Raw genomic sequence first — 14,801 nt, forward strand, 5'->3', positions numbered from 1 at the left:
TTGTGACTTGCTTTTTCCTACAACAGGTCCTTCACATATAAGCTTCATGATTGTCATTCCTCTCTTCCATATTAATCTAGATATCTTCTATTTACCCTTTGGAGTTCAGTTGACCATTAGTTCAAAGAGCTCCCTTGATTATTCTCACAAACCTAACCCAAAACAAACCAGGTCCCTGTTATATGACTTCATTATTATCTGTCATTCTTCCTAAGTAATTAATGACTGTGTATATTTTAAGAATATAAGCTCTATGATTGCAGACTCTATGTTTGCTGTTTTCATGCTGCATTTCTAGCATCTCATACAATCATTTGCAGATGCTAAGCAGTGAATATTTTTTTTAAGAAATAGTTTGAGCCTGATCCGGGGACCATTAGTTTTCAAATTTAAGATAAACCAATATCATACATCATATACAATAACAAGGATTATGCCTTCAATTAGACAGAATAGTACTGAAGAAAATAACAAATAATATTAAAAAAACAAGGAATTGGGACATGAATAGAATTAGAAACATTACAATGTAAAAGTGAACAATATGAAGATAGAATTTGGCCCAATGGTTGTCTTTGGTAGTGTGAACATGGGGGATACATATATTTTTATATCTTACTCTCCCAAATAATTTAATAGGCATGTTACTTTAATTTAAAAAGAAATCAGTCATTTCATTTTCCTCTAGAAAATATTACACTGTACCTAAACTATATGTGTGTATGTTTATATATGTATATATTTTTTAAACACTCTAAAACAAGGTTCTTCAATCAATTTATTGGATGTAGCTTATTGTCTTGCTAGTTTGGGTCATAAAGTTCTTATGTAACTTATAAAAATTCTTCTTGGCATAATGGTAAATTTTTTTTTCTGAGTTAGTAAAATTGGAAAATAACTCTTTGATATTTATACTCAAATACTTCTATATGGTATAAAGTTGTGGTAGAAAGAAATTATAGGTCAGGAGTTTCAGACTAGCCTGGCCAACATGGTGAAACCCCATCTCTACTAAAAATACAAAAATTAGCACGTGCCTGTAATCCCAGCTACTCTAGAGGCTGAGGTAGGAGAATCAATTGAACCTGGGAGGTGGAAGTTGCATCAGTTGAGATGGTGCCATTGCACTCCAGCCTGAGCCACAGAGAGACACTTTGACTCAAAAACTATATATATATATGTATGTATATGTATATATAGATATATATCTGTGTGTGTGTGTGTGTGTGTGTGTGTGTGTGTGTGTGTGTATCACCTTTGGGTCAGAAAATTTCAGTTCCTATAGCCTATCTTCCTGCGTTTAGTTCAGGTCAACAAATACCTCTTGAGGACATTTTTTGGTGCTACTTGCTGCAGGAAAACATAAGTAAGTTACAATTCTTGTTTAATGGAAATAGTTTCTAAAATAGAAGTATAAACAAAGCCCCATACTGCAAGAAAGATAACTTGGTTTACTGAGAGGTTGGGTGGTCATGCAAATCTTCATAGTCATACTAAAATATAATTTCATTATTTTACATGACTCTGTATGCATTGATTCAGATTAAAGTTCTTAATGGTATTTGTATCCTGAAGCTGCGAGTATAATTCTTATAGCTGCGTTTCCTCCTTGTGACCTCATTTGCAGCAGCAAGTTAACAAAAAACAAAACAAAACAACAACAAAAAACCCCAAAAAACTATACCTAGCCCTTTCTAGTTTAGAAGATGCATTTTTAAAAATGAGAACCCCAAATGAATTAGTGCTGTGTAACACTGTGATAGCAGAGATTTGTTCAGCTATAGCAGATATTTGTTCTCAGAATTATCTTGCCCAATTATCTTCTATTCTCTTTATGACTCTAACGCCATAACCTGCCTGCCTTAAGAGTGTCTTTCAGCTCCTTTCATAAAATTGATCAGTTTATGATGCCTTCATAAAGTCAAAAAATGTCCACCTATTCCTAAGTGCTGGAATAGATTTTATTATTTATTTCCTACTAGTTGACTTACAGGCCACTTCCTTCATCATAAAACTAGCATTTTAATGTTCAGCATTATATGATTGCCTTATTTACCTGAGTCAGGTAATATAAATAATTTTATTTGCACAGTGCTATGGTATGGAGATGGTTTGTTCCCACCAAACTCATGTTGAATTTGATCCCCAATGTGATGGTATTGGGAGGTGGGCCTAAAGAAAGGCATTTGGGGTATTAGGATGGATTCCTAATCAGTGACTTGGTGCCATGCTCTTCTCATTATAGGAAGTTACTTTTTGCTCTGGTGAGACTGGATTAGTTCTTGTGAGAGTGGATTCCTTCCTGCATCAGTAGGTTGTTATAATGCAGGATGCCCCTTGGATTTTGCTTCTTCATACATGCTCATTTCCCCTTGACCTTCTCCCATGTTGTGACACAGCACAAAAGCCCTCATCAGAAGTTACGTAGGCACTGGCACCATTCTCCTTGAATTTCCCAGTGTGCAGAACCATGATCTACATAAGCTACTTTTCCTTATAAATTACCCAGCCTCAGATACTCTGTTATAGCAACACAAAACAGACTAAGACACATAGCTTTTGCATCCATTAAGGGTTCAAAACAGTTCAATAGAAAACAAAATAAAGAGGGGCTGCAGTAGAGTGACACATGTTGCAGAAACAATTTAATTTACAACAGAATGGTAGAATATCGTTTGATTGAGGAAAAAAATACATCACTCAGAGCACATGAAGAAAATGCATTATGTTGAAAAAGAATCTATTTATATTTAAAGTAAAGCATTAAAAAATGAGTAGAATTATAACACATCAGCACTACATGAAGGCAGGGTAAATGGAGTATGTATGTGTATTTTATATAGATCCAGAAATTGAAGGAGGATTAAAATCATTTATCATGTGCTAAGTCACTTCATGTGTATTTTTTTCCCCTCATCCTTCTCATCAAATTCTACAGTGGGGACATTATTTCCAAATAAGCTATACCATTGATTAGAGAGATTACAAAGTATACTAAAGATTATTTTCTTCACAGGTAAAAAACTATCAGAACTCAAAACAAGGCCTGCCCAATCCCTGGTGGTGTGTTTCTTCTGTAACCTGAGATGCTTTCCATTTATTATTACTCTGAAATAGAATGCTATCCCTCCCCTAGCCCCCTAGCCCTTGACAGGCGCCGGTGTGTGATAGTCCCTTCCTTGCATTAGGAGGGATACCTATTAGCATTAGGAGAAATACCTAATGTTGATGACGGGTTGATGGGTGCAGCAAACCACAATGGGACGTGTATACCTATGTAACAAACCTGCATGTCCTGCACATGTATCCCAGAACTTAAAGTATAAAAAAGAAAGTTTAATTTAATAGTAAATTTTATGTAAAAGAACATATTCACAATATTATTTTAACGTGTAATCCATATACAAATGCTAGTGATAGATTTTACATTCTTATAATAAGTGCTTCATATCTAGTGTATATTTTAAACTTGCAATGCATTCAGTTCAGACTACCTTTATTTCACGTGTCCACTAGCCACTAGCTAATGATTCTTACATTGGATAGAGCATCTTGGAGAATAAATAAATGGCACAGGTTTTCTTTATTCAAAAGGACTTCATGTACTGATATTACAACAATATTTCTGTGGTCTGCTCACAACCATGTTTATGCTGCCTTATTAATCTTATATACTAGAATATACTATTTAATAGTAATATACAATTGCATATTCCAGCTTGGTTTATGTCTTCATTATATATTTATTTGTTTTTGCAACTAAAACTTGAATATAACTGCCTGGAAAATCAAGCACAAACTGAAACATTTTGCAGTAGTTCAATAGTCATAATCAGTAACATTCATCACAAAGAAAAAGATATGCTCTTGAACATTTTTTGAGTCCTCCTAAAAGACGTATAAAAGTAAGCAAGGTCTGCAACTGAAGTAAGAATTTATGAATAATCATTCATTTCAGAAACAAACTGTTTAACTACTTTTTAGAAGGAATTTCAGGACAAGGGAATAATCTATTTGAAGTCCCCTAACATTTAGAAAATGTAATCATTTTGCCTATGTAAATAAAACAAATGGCTAAAGCCAAAAAGTATTCTGTATTGAATTTTATTTTCTTTGGTCTTCTTTACTTTATCTATCATTATTTTACTCATCTCTTGACATATTGCCCTAGTAGTCAAAAAATCTAATCACTTCCTCCCACCTCCAAGTCTACCATCCTTTTCTGAGCCACTATCATTTTCTGTCTGGAGTACTAAAATAGCCCTTTGAACACTCCCTCTTTCTACCTGTGCTTCTCTACCATCTATTCTGAACATAACACCCAAAAAAACTTTTTAAAATATGTCAGATTATGTAATTTCTCTGCTAAGACTCAACAATAGCTTTCACGTTCTCTCTCAGAGTAAACACAACAGCCCATCAAACTGTACATGCCTCTGCCCCTCCATCACCTCTGAGACTTCAGCTCCTACAGTTCCTCCCAACTGTCACCATCCTCCAATCACATGGGTCTCAGTGGTGTTTTGGAACAAATCTACAAACTCCATCTTTGGATTATATGTTCTAGCTATTCCCCCTGCCTGGAATGCTCTTTCCCTAATATCTACATGGCTATTTCTCAACTTCCTTAATTCTTTCCTTACTTTCACATTTTCAATGAAGTCTGCCTTGGCCACCATATTTTTAATTGCAAACTGACTCTATCCTTTCATCCAACCACAATCCTAATCCCACTTTCCTCCCTTTGTCTACCTCTATCTCTCTGTCTCTGTCTCTCTCTTTTGTAACACTTTCATTTCACACGCTATATAATTTACTGGTTGATTATATCTATTTTATTTTCTGCTTCAGTACATTAGAATGTAAACTCCACCAGGGAAGGGGTATTTGTTTTCTTTTAGTATCCCCTCCAAGTTAATGGATGAGTTTTTATTTTTATATTTCCATATGGTAGAATATTAAATTTTAGCCTTTATTCTTCACACTTCATCTTCCTTTATCCTGCTTTATACTTACTATGTATCACTTATATATTGTTTATCACTCTTTAAGAGGCTGTTTACTTTAGTTAGCCATTTTGTTTAATGTTCCTACTCTCAGCTGAATGTATGTTCCCTGGCAGCTTTATTCTGAAAAAAAAAAAAAAAAAAAAAAAAGGAATTTGTCTGCTTTGTTCACTGCCGTATCTCCATACCTAACAAAATGTAGAGGTGCCATGGTAGTCAATGTATACTCATTGAATATATAAATGAGTTTGAGGTTAGTAATTTTACACTTCAGGGAGCTACCTGGTGCATTTGAACTGCAGATTAATATCAAGAGAACTTTCACTTCTGTGTGAAATCCAGAAGATGTACACTTCATAGTCCATTCTATGTCATTCATTATATTCTTACCAATGAGTACTTGACTTTTCACCAAAACTGTGCATACATACACTCGGCAATGAACATTAAGGAAAAAATAACTCAATTTGTCATCTTTGATTAATAAATTGAGGATGTTTTTATTAAGGCATAATTCATCAGGTGATGTGGAACCGGAGTCACTTCTAAATTATTGAGATAGTCTATAAAGTAGGAGAAATACAAACAGGATAGGGCAAGGATTAACAAGAGATAATGTATCATGCATATACAGAAATAATCACTTTTTAGAAAAATGATTATTTTTCAGATAAACCTCTTGGGTCATGGCCTATCAATGCTAACTGCATTATTCAGTTAGTTAGGTATCTAGCAATAATTTACGTGTATTTGAAGCCAAAGCTTTTCTGCAAGGTTGAGGGTGCAGCATGTGTGGGTGCTAGTAAGGAGAAACAGGCTGCTCCAGTATGGACATTCTTAGCGGACACTGTATTTTTTAAGGCTACTTAAACCATTTTACAGTAATAGCAACAGATGTGAATAAATAAACCTGAAATAATTATGTGGAGTCTCATTTGGTACTTTTGCTTCAAGCTAGTTGTTTTGGTTTTTTCTATATTTATTTATAGCTGGAAAGCTCCATCTCATACATTACAAACTGGATGGGATGATATTATTAAATGTTTGACTGCCATATTTTAGATGTCAGTAATCACACTATGTATTGGATAATTAGAAGATTAAGAGGATACAGGTTTTGCTGAAAACTTCAGGGTGCTTTCAAAATTAAGTGTGTACAATATTTAATTTGTTACTAAGTACATCATTTTGAAAATGTTCTCCAAAAATAAATATCCTGAAATCAATTATATGTTACCCAATATATCTCTGTTTTCTTCATCATGGGCTCTTTCATGCAAAGCCTGGATTTAGACACAACGAATACTATAAAGCTCATTATCTATTAAATATAATTCAAAAATTTCAAATTCTTAATTCTAAAATTTAAAAATTGGTTGAAAAACAATGAGTGTTTGGTTAAATATTTAGATGATTACTTTTTTTTCCGGTTCACATTTGGCATAGACTCAAAGTCAAAGTCACCCAGATTAATAGACAGAAAATTTGGGGCTTTGGGGCTGAAGGAATTAAATATGGTGAATCTGAGTGGCCAGTGTGGCTTCCTGTAAATGAAAGTATTACCATGTCAATATTATTGATCAATTGATTTGCCATCACATAAAATTATCATCTGTGTGCTTGAAATATGTGTGCTCCAAATGTATTGTACAAGTTTGAATACAAATAAAAATGAAAAGCAATATCAGCTGTTTACATCTTTTACCCATTACTTCGTTGCTGCAGATGGCTTAGAGACCATATAACATACAGGAGTAAACCAAGCAAAAAAGGAATCTAAAAAGTATACACTAAAAAATAACCAAAGCAAAAGAATATAGATTCTAAAATAGGAAAAATTATTATTAGTGTTCTATTATTATTACTATTAATTCTATATTAATTAGGAGAAGAATTTAGCAGAATCTCTTTCAGTTGTGATTTTTTTTTGTAATTTTGTTTGTCTTTGCTTAAATTAGTCTTTAAGTCATTAGAGCTTGTCATTAAAAGAAAATGTAATTATTTTTTTGAAGTTGAAATTTTACACAACCGGAATTTCACAGCAAGATCCCACACTTAGTACATAAAATCCTAATATTAGAGTATACACTAATAATTTGTTTAAACTTTTATATATATTAATCACTGTTATATTTGGAAGTTTTTTATAGATAATTACAGACATGCCTCAAAGATATTGTGGGTTCAGTTCCAGACCACCATAATAAAGCAAATATTGCAATAAAGTGAATCACATTTTTTTTTGGTTTCCCAGGGCATATAAAAGTTATGTTTACACTATATTGTAGTCTGTTAATTGTCAAATAGCATTATATCTTTAAAAATGCACATACCCTAATATAAAAATATCCGCTTGTTTAAAAATGCTAACAATCATATGGGCCTTCAGAGAAGCATAATCTTTTTGCTAGTGGAGGCTCTTGCCTCAATGTAGATGACTGCTGGCTGATCAGGGTGGTGGTTGTTGAAGGTTTTTGAGGTAGTAATTTCTTAAAATAAGCTAACAATGAAGTTTGCCATATCAATTGATTCTTTGTATTACAAAAGATTTCTCTGTAACATTGGATTGCTGTTTGATAGAATCTGGCCCATAGTAGAACTTCTTCCAAAACTGGGATCAAGCCACTCAGTCTTCTCAAACCCTGCCACTGCTTTATCAGCTAAGTTTATGTAATATTCTAAATTCTTTCTTGTGTTTACAGCATCTTCACCAGAAGTAGATTTCATCTCAAGAAATCACTTTTTTTGCTCATGCAGAAGAAGCAACTTCTCATCTGTTCAAGTTTTATCTTGAAATTGCAACAATTCATCACATTTTCAGGATCCACTTCTAATACTAATTATCTTGCTATTTCCATTATATATGTAGTTATTTCTTCCATTGAAGCCTTGAACTCCTTAAAGTCATCCAAAGGGGTTGAACCAATATTTTCCACACTCCTGTTAATGTTGACATTTTGGCTTCCTCCTGTAAATTATGAATGTTCTTAATGACATCTAGAATAGTAAGTTCTTTCCAGAAGGTTTTACATTTACTTTGCCCAGCTCCATCAGAGGAATCACTACCTATGCAGCTATAGCCTTACAAAAGATCTTTCTGAAAAAATAAGACTTGAAAGTCAAAATTACTTATTGACCCATGGGCTACAGAATGGGTTTGTATTAGTAGGCATGAAAACAATATTTATCTTCATGTTCATCAGAGCTTCATGTTCATCAGAACTTCATTCATCTCCATTCGAGCTCTTGAGATAGCGTGCATTGCCAGTAAGCAGTAATGTTTTGAAATGAATCATTTTTCTGAGCAGTGGGTCTCAACAGTGAGCTTAAAGTGTTCAGTAAGCCATGCTGTAAACAGATATGCTGTCATCCAGATTTGCTGAGTATTTATAGAGCACTGCAGAGAAGATTCAGCTTAATTCTTAAAGGCCCCAGGATTTTCAGAATGGTAAGTGAGCGTTAGCTTCAACTTAAAGTCGCCAGCTGCATTCCCCCATAACAGGAGAGTTAGCTTGTATTTTGAAGCTTCAAAGCCAGGCATTGACATCTCCTATCTAGCTATGAAAGTCCCAGATGATATTTACTTCCAATAAAAAGCTGTTTCATCTACATTGAAAATCTTTTGTTTAGTGTAGTCACCTCCATCAATTATCTTTGCTAGATCTTCTGGATAACTTGTGGCTTCTACATTGGCATTTACTGCTTTACCTTGAACTTTCATGTTACAGAGAAAGCTTATTTTCTTGAATCTCAAGAACCAATTTCTGCTAGCTTTCAACTTTTTTTTGCAGCTGCCTTGCGTCTCTAAACCTTCAGAGAATTGAAGAGCGTTAGGTCCTCGCCCTGGAGTACGCTTTGTCTTAAGGGAATGTTGTGGTTGATTTGATCTTCTGTCTAGACCACTAAAACTTTCTCCAGATCACCAGTGAGACTGTTTTGCTCACTTATCATTTGTGTGCTCACTGAAGTAGCACTTTTAATTTCCTTCTAAAACTTATTTTGCATTCACAACTTGGCTAACTTTGGCAAAAGAGGCCCAGCTTTCTGCCTGTCTCAGTCTTTAATATGCCTTCCTCAGCTTAATCGTTCCTAGCTTTTGACGTAAAGTGAAAGATATGTGATTATTCCCTCCAGTTGAACATTTAGACTCCATCGTAAGGTTATTAATTGGCTTAATTTCAATGTTGTGTCTCAGGAAATAGGGAGGTCCTAGGAAATGAAGAGAGACAGAGAAGGGCCAGTAGGTAGAGGAATGAGAATACACCCAATGCACATTAAGATCTCCATCCTATATGGAAGTGGTTTGTGGTACCCCAAAACAATTACAATAGTAATGTCAACAATCTCCAATCACAGATCACCATGAAAGATATAATAATAACATTAAAAGTTTGAAATATTGCTAGAACTACCAAAATATGACACAGAGACAAAAAGTGAGCATATGCTATTGAAAAAATGGCACCAGTAGTGTTGCCACACATTTTCAATTAGTGAAAAAACACAGTATCTGAGAAGTGCAATGAAGTGAAGCACAATAATACAAGGTTGGTGCACATATGAAAAAGCCTGTAAAGATTGTAACAAAACATTGGTTTTACTTTTTGACTCAGCATCACAGAAAACTAATAAGCAGCAGAATAATACTTAACCTTAGCTTGTTTTATTCTCATTTTTTTAAAGAACAGTTTTTAAAAGACAGGTTATTGGCCTAAATTTATCATTGATTTTCTCTGTTGTTCCCTAGTCACTAGAACTATTAAATAGCTATTTTATTTTATAAGTGTGATTACCACAATGATACTCATCATTAGTAGTAATACTTTACATTATACCAATTATATAGAAGTTATAATATCATGTATTGTGAGTATCTTTCAGAAAGACTCTCAAGAATTTTGAGGGACAGCATATTGCTATACAGCCTTAAGTTTCTTGGAATATACTATATCTTTGGTTTAGATAAGAAGCTTTAACCACTGTTAGATTGCAGTTAATTATTCAGTGGCTGCTTATCTCTTTTATGGATAATCCAAGTCCTTTGCTTTTCCTGTCATTAATGTAAAGCTCATAGTTCCTTTTCATAGAGTAGACGAGGAGATAAAGCTCAAAGTAGCCTTGGAGGCATTTTGGTATAGAAGGGAGTCAAAATTGTTAACCAAGAGGAAGACCTTGGGACAAGATTAATCAGTCACACATTAGAAGAATTTTAGGTAGTTATTTGATAGGGTAAATCAAAGGACACTTGAACAAATATAATTCCAGTGATCCAATGTATTGGTTTTCTATTGCTGTCTTGACAAATTATCACCAACATAGTAACTTAAACAACGTAAACATATTTTGCTGTAATTCTGCAGAAGTCTGACATAGGTGCTGCTCTGCTAAAATCAAGATATTCTTTCCTTTCTGGAGCCTGTAAAAAAGACTTTTCTTGCCTTTTCCAGTTGCTAAATAGTCTCCACATTCCTTGGGTCTTGACCTCCTTCCTCCATCTTCAATGTCAGTAATGTAGAATCTCTGTGATTCTTCTTCTGTTATGACATCGCTCCCTCTCTGAACGCAGGTGGGAAGAGTTCTCCACTGTTAAGAACTTGTGTGCTAAAATTGGCTCACTCAGATAATCTGAGATAATATTCTTATCTCAAGACTTGTATTATTAATTGCATTTGCAAATTCCCTTTTGCCAAGTGAGGTAACACATTCATGGGTTATGGATTACTAAGGCATGAATATATTTAAGAGGTCTTTATTCTGCCTACCAGACTCAGTGGATCCCAAATTTTCGCAATGCTCTTCTTTTTACTTCCTAGGTAAAACATTAAATAATCCTACCAAAATATATATGTAATCCAAGAGTAATAGCTCTCATGTATCATTTTAAAGATACAAATTGCATCACACATAATTCTTACACAGGCTTATGAATTAGGCATTATTATTATCACCATTTTAAAGATTAAGAGAGGGAGAATAATGGCTTGAGTCAAGTTACACAGTTTTGACTGAACACATTGGCATAACCAATGTTCTACTCCAGGTTTTCCTGGCTGTAGATTCTACCTTCTGCAAGTTTAGAAGTAATTCTGAGAAATTTACACCTGGACTCAAATAGCTTTACTAGATGAAGGCTGTTAAACAGAAGGAGGAAAGAGCCCTAAAGCAGTAGTTCCCAAACGTTAGAGGGTATCAAAAGCCCCTGGGAGGTCTTGATAGAATGCAGATTGCTGAATCCCACTTAAAGAGTTTCTCATTCAGCAGATCTTAGTAGAGCCTGAGAATCTGCATTGCAGCAGCCTGATGCTGAGATTGCTGGAGTACACTCTAAGAACCACTGACATAGTGAATGAAAAGCCTGAGTTAGGGTAGGGATCTGCCTCAAATGTTTCTGGCAGAAGGTAACCTGAAGGAAGGGATTGAAAGACAGAACTAAAAAATCAGATAGGAGGAGAAAGAAAGGAAAGAAGAGAGAAAAGGAAGGAAGGAAGGAAAAGAAAATAGAAAAAGAAAAAAGAGAAGGAAAGTAGAGAAAAAGAAAAGAAAAAAAGAAAGAAAGAAAAGAAAGAAAGAAAGAAAGAAAGAGAAAGAAAGAGGAAGGAAGGGAAGAAGGAAGGAATGAAGGAAGGAAGGAAGGAAATCATAAAATGTTATAGAGTAGAGGATATGGAAGAAAGACAACTAATAAACCCGCATAATCCCTATGAAGTAGAGCAAACTTGACCAAGGCCATTTGTTTAATTAGTGGCAGAGTTGGGACTAAAATCCAAGTTATCACAGATATGGAAAGATCATTGAAGGTAATCATCTGGTTTTAGCCTTTCCTGCGTCTGACACTGTAAATGAATTCAGTCATCTAAACGGTCTCCATTCTCATGTCAGCCGATAAGTGAAAGGGTGGCACCCCAGGTCTGTTTCACCAATTGCTTTGAAAAAAATTCTGGAACACTTGAGGGTATAAATAAGGAATAAAATCTGGTGTTGTCCCAAATAAAGAGTAAAATATTTTTTTGAATCCATCATTTTATTAATTTAGTTTGTGTATAAAATACATCCTATTTGAACATCAGGAGGTTTTTGCTACTTTTTTCCCTCCCAAATAACAACATTTTGGAACAAGGTCTTTGTGTGCTGTTTCTCATGTTTCTCTCTAAAGCTCCCTGGCAAGGCATGTGCTAACAGCCTGGCTCCGCTGAGCATCTGGCTGGCACTAAGGCAATCCAGAGAGAGACAGAAGGACCTGCTCTTCATCATCTTTTCAGAAGGATTTAAACTTCGTGGAGCTTGGCAGGAAGTCATATCTTCGCTTCATCATTTTCTAACATTGGCATTGCTTTTGAAAACCTATTTATTGAGGTTTCTGAAATGCCTTCTCTCACACTAAGTATGGTCATCTGACCGTAAGATAATCAAAAGAACCTGTGAAACATTTGGAGTCAAATGTATGACATGCCTTAAAATTGAGGCGAAGAGGGAAAGTGAGATGAGGCAGATGTAAGAGCTACAGCTTATGCACTGCATTTCTAGATGTCAGCAATGTTGAAATATGAAGCTTAAAGCAAATGCAGATCAGCAAAGGCTTGGAATAGAAATAACACTCTATTTCCTGGGATGATTCATTCAAAGAGGCTATTTATTGCATACATAGTTTCAAGATCACGTGCCCATTTCCTTCTATGATTGTTCATACATAAATATATTTTACTCGTCCTAAAATTAGCTTGACATGCCCATAGAATGGGGGGCAAGTTCACTCAAAAGCGTGCAATGTCAAGATTTAAACATGCTAATAATATCCTGGTAACAGTTGATGTCTTAACATGAGGTCACCAACGTATGATATGTGGTCCTGGATTCTTGATTTGAGTCAGAGTTTAAGTGTCACACAGCTCTCCAGGGAAAAGCTTCACTGAAACGGATGAATGTGTTGATAATGTCTTTCAGCAACATTGAGAGGTAAGCACAGCATAATTAGCTCAACCACTGGAAGTCTTCCATTTTGTTTCTGTGGCAGAAATCTGCCCAGGAATTATATGGGTTCTGTCTGTTATGGTATGTGTGGGATTTACCCAGGACTCAACTTCAGTTTCATGACCTTGGGTAAGAATTTAAGTTGATTCAGAGCTCATTGACCTGGAGGCGAAGCTACTCAGAGAGGGTAAGTAAAAATCATGCCATGGGGTATAGGTGTTTCTAGGCTGGTGTCTAAAAGATTTCCTGTATATCAAGCCCTCACTACAGAATCCAATTACCTCTTCTTGGTGACACTGAAAAGAACTCTTCATTTGCTTAGCTAGTTCTGCTTTTCTCCTTTTCTGTGGTCTCCTTACATTCAGCAATCTACTTAAGATATTTGTATTGGAAGGCTGTGCAACAAATGTAACCTATCCTCTCGACTCCCCCCACAACCTATTTTAAGGCAGTTTCTCTCCCTCTTCATGTTCCAATAGTTTATCATTGCAAACAACAGCACACCCAAATGGCTCCTTGCTGCCCTTTAATTCATAAATAAGCAATGGGTATAACAAACAGATTTTGCATTCCATCTGCAAGCTCTTCTCTGAGAACCCATAGCATTTTAAAACTTCATTCTGAACACAGGAAATAAATGTAATGAGAAAGACACAAAAATAAGAATTTCCCAGGTAAAAATAAATTGTAAATAAAGTTCATTTATATTAGCTATGATCTCTGGAGAGCTGTTTACAGAGTATGAAACAAAAGAACTCCATCATTGCACTGCTTCTCTGAGATCACAAAAAAAGCATATTCTATATAGGATTTACTAAGAACTCCTGAGGTTGGCAGTAGTTTATCATCATCATCATCATCATCATCATCATCATCATCATCATGTTTTTCTAATTTAAATCATATAAGGTAGTCTAAGTTACCATTTAAGATTTAAGTGTAGAATAGCTAACATTTCTAAAGAACTTAGGAGCTTCCAAACGTACGTTTGTGCACCATCAAATGTGTTTTTTGAAATAACTTTGTGAGTTAGCATTATTATATTTCACTTTTCAGATGAGGAATCTGAGGTACAGGAAGTGATGTGGCTTGCCTAGGATCAGACAATTGGTGACACAACTGCCCTAAATCAAATGCTTATTTCACTACAACAGCAGTTCCAAATCCTGCCTCCAAAGCTTCTGATTGTAAGTCCTAGGGAGTTTTAGAGAAAAATAATGTATAGGCCCCCACCCAGAAAACTTAAATCAGTATCTCTGGGGATGTGGCACAAAAAACAGTATATTCTAGAAACTCTCTGGAAGATACTTATGAGCAGCCAAGAGTTTTCAAACCTATAGCACTAATCTGAATGGCTTCCTTTATCATAGGTCATATTGGAACATAGATTATCTAATTAACTCTACATCTTGTGTCATAGGCAAGCAAGCTAAAAGCAAAACAACTGGCACACCATTCTTTACTTCCTATTTTCCTTCAGAAAGTGTATTAGTGTATTTTTTTAGGAGAGAGGATATGATGAAAACATGGAGATGTATAATGCTAATAACTAAAATAACCCTTGATACAATGGGAACGCCATACAAAGCAAACCAAGAGAAGATTTTAACTGGTGGACTCCATCGAGTATCCTACTTTCACAATTCCCATCACCTGTACACCATTCTACTTTCTTTTCATGGAAACAGTCATTGACATTGGCACTTTGGGTATGTACTCAAGGGAGAAAACGCAGACTGCATGAAGTGACTAGTGGGAAGACATCTCTCACCAAATTTACACCATTCACTTTTTTCTCTAAGTCATTTTCTAAAGAACTGTGAACTT

Source organism: Papio anubis, chromosome X (assembly GCF_008728515.1).
Source record: "Papio anubis isolate 15944 chromosome X, Panubis1.0, whole genome shotgun sequence".
NCBI classification, from domain to species: Eukaryota; Metazoa; Chordata; class Mammalia; order Primates; family Cercopithecidae; genus Papio; species Papio anubis.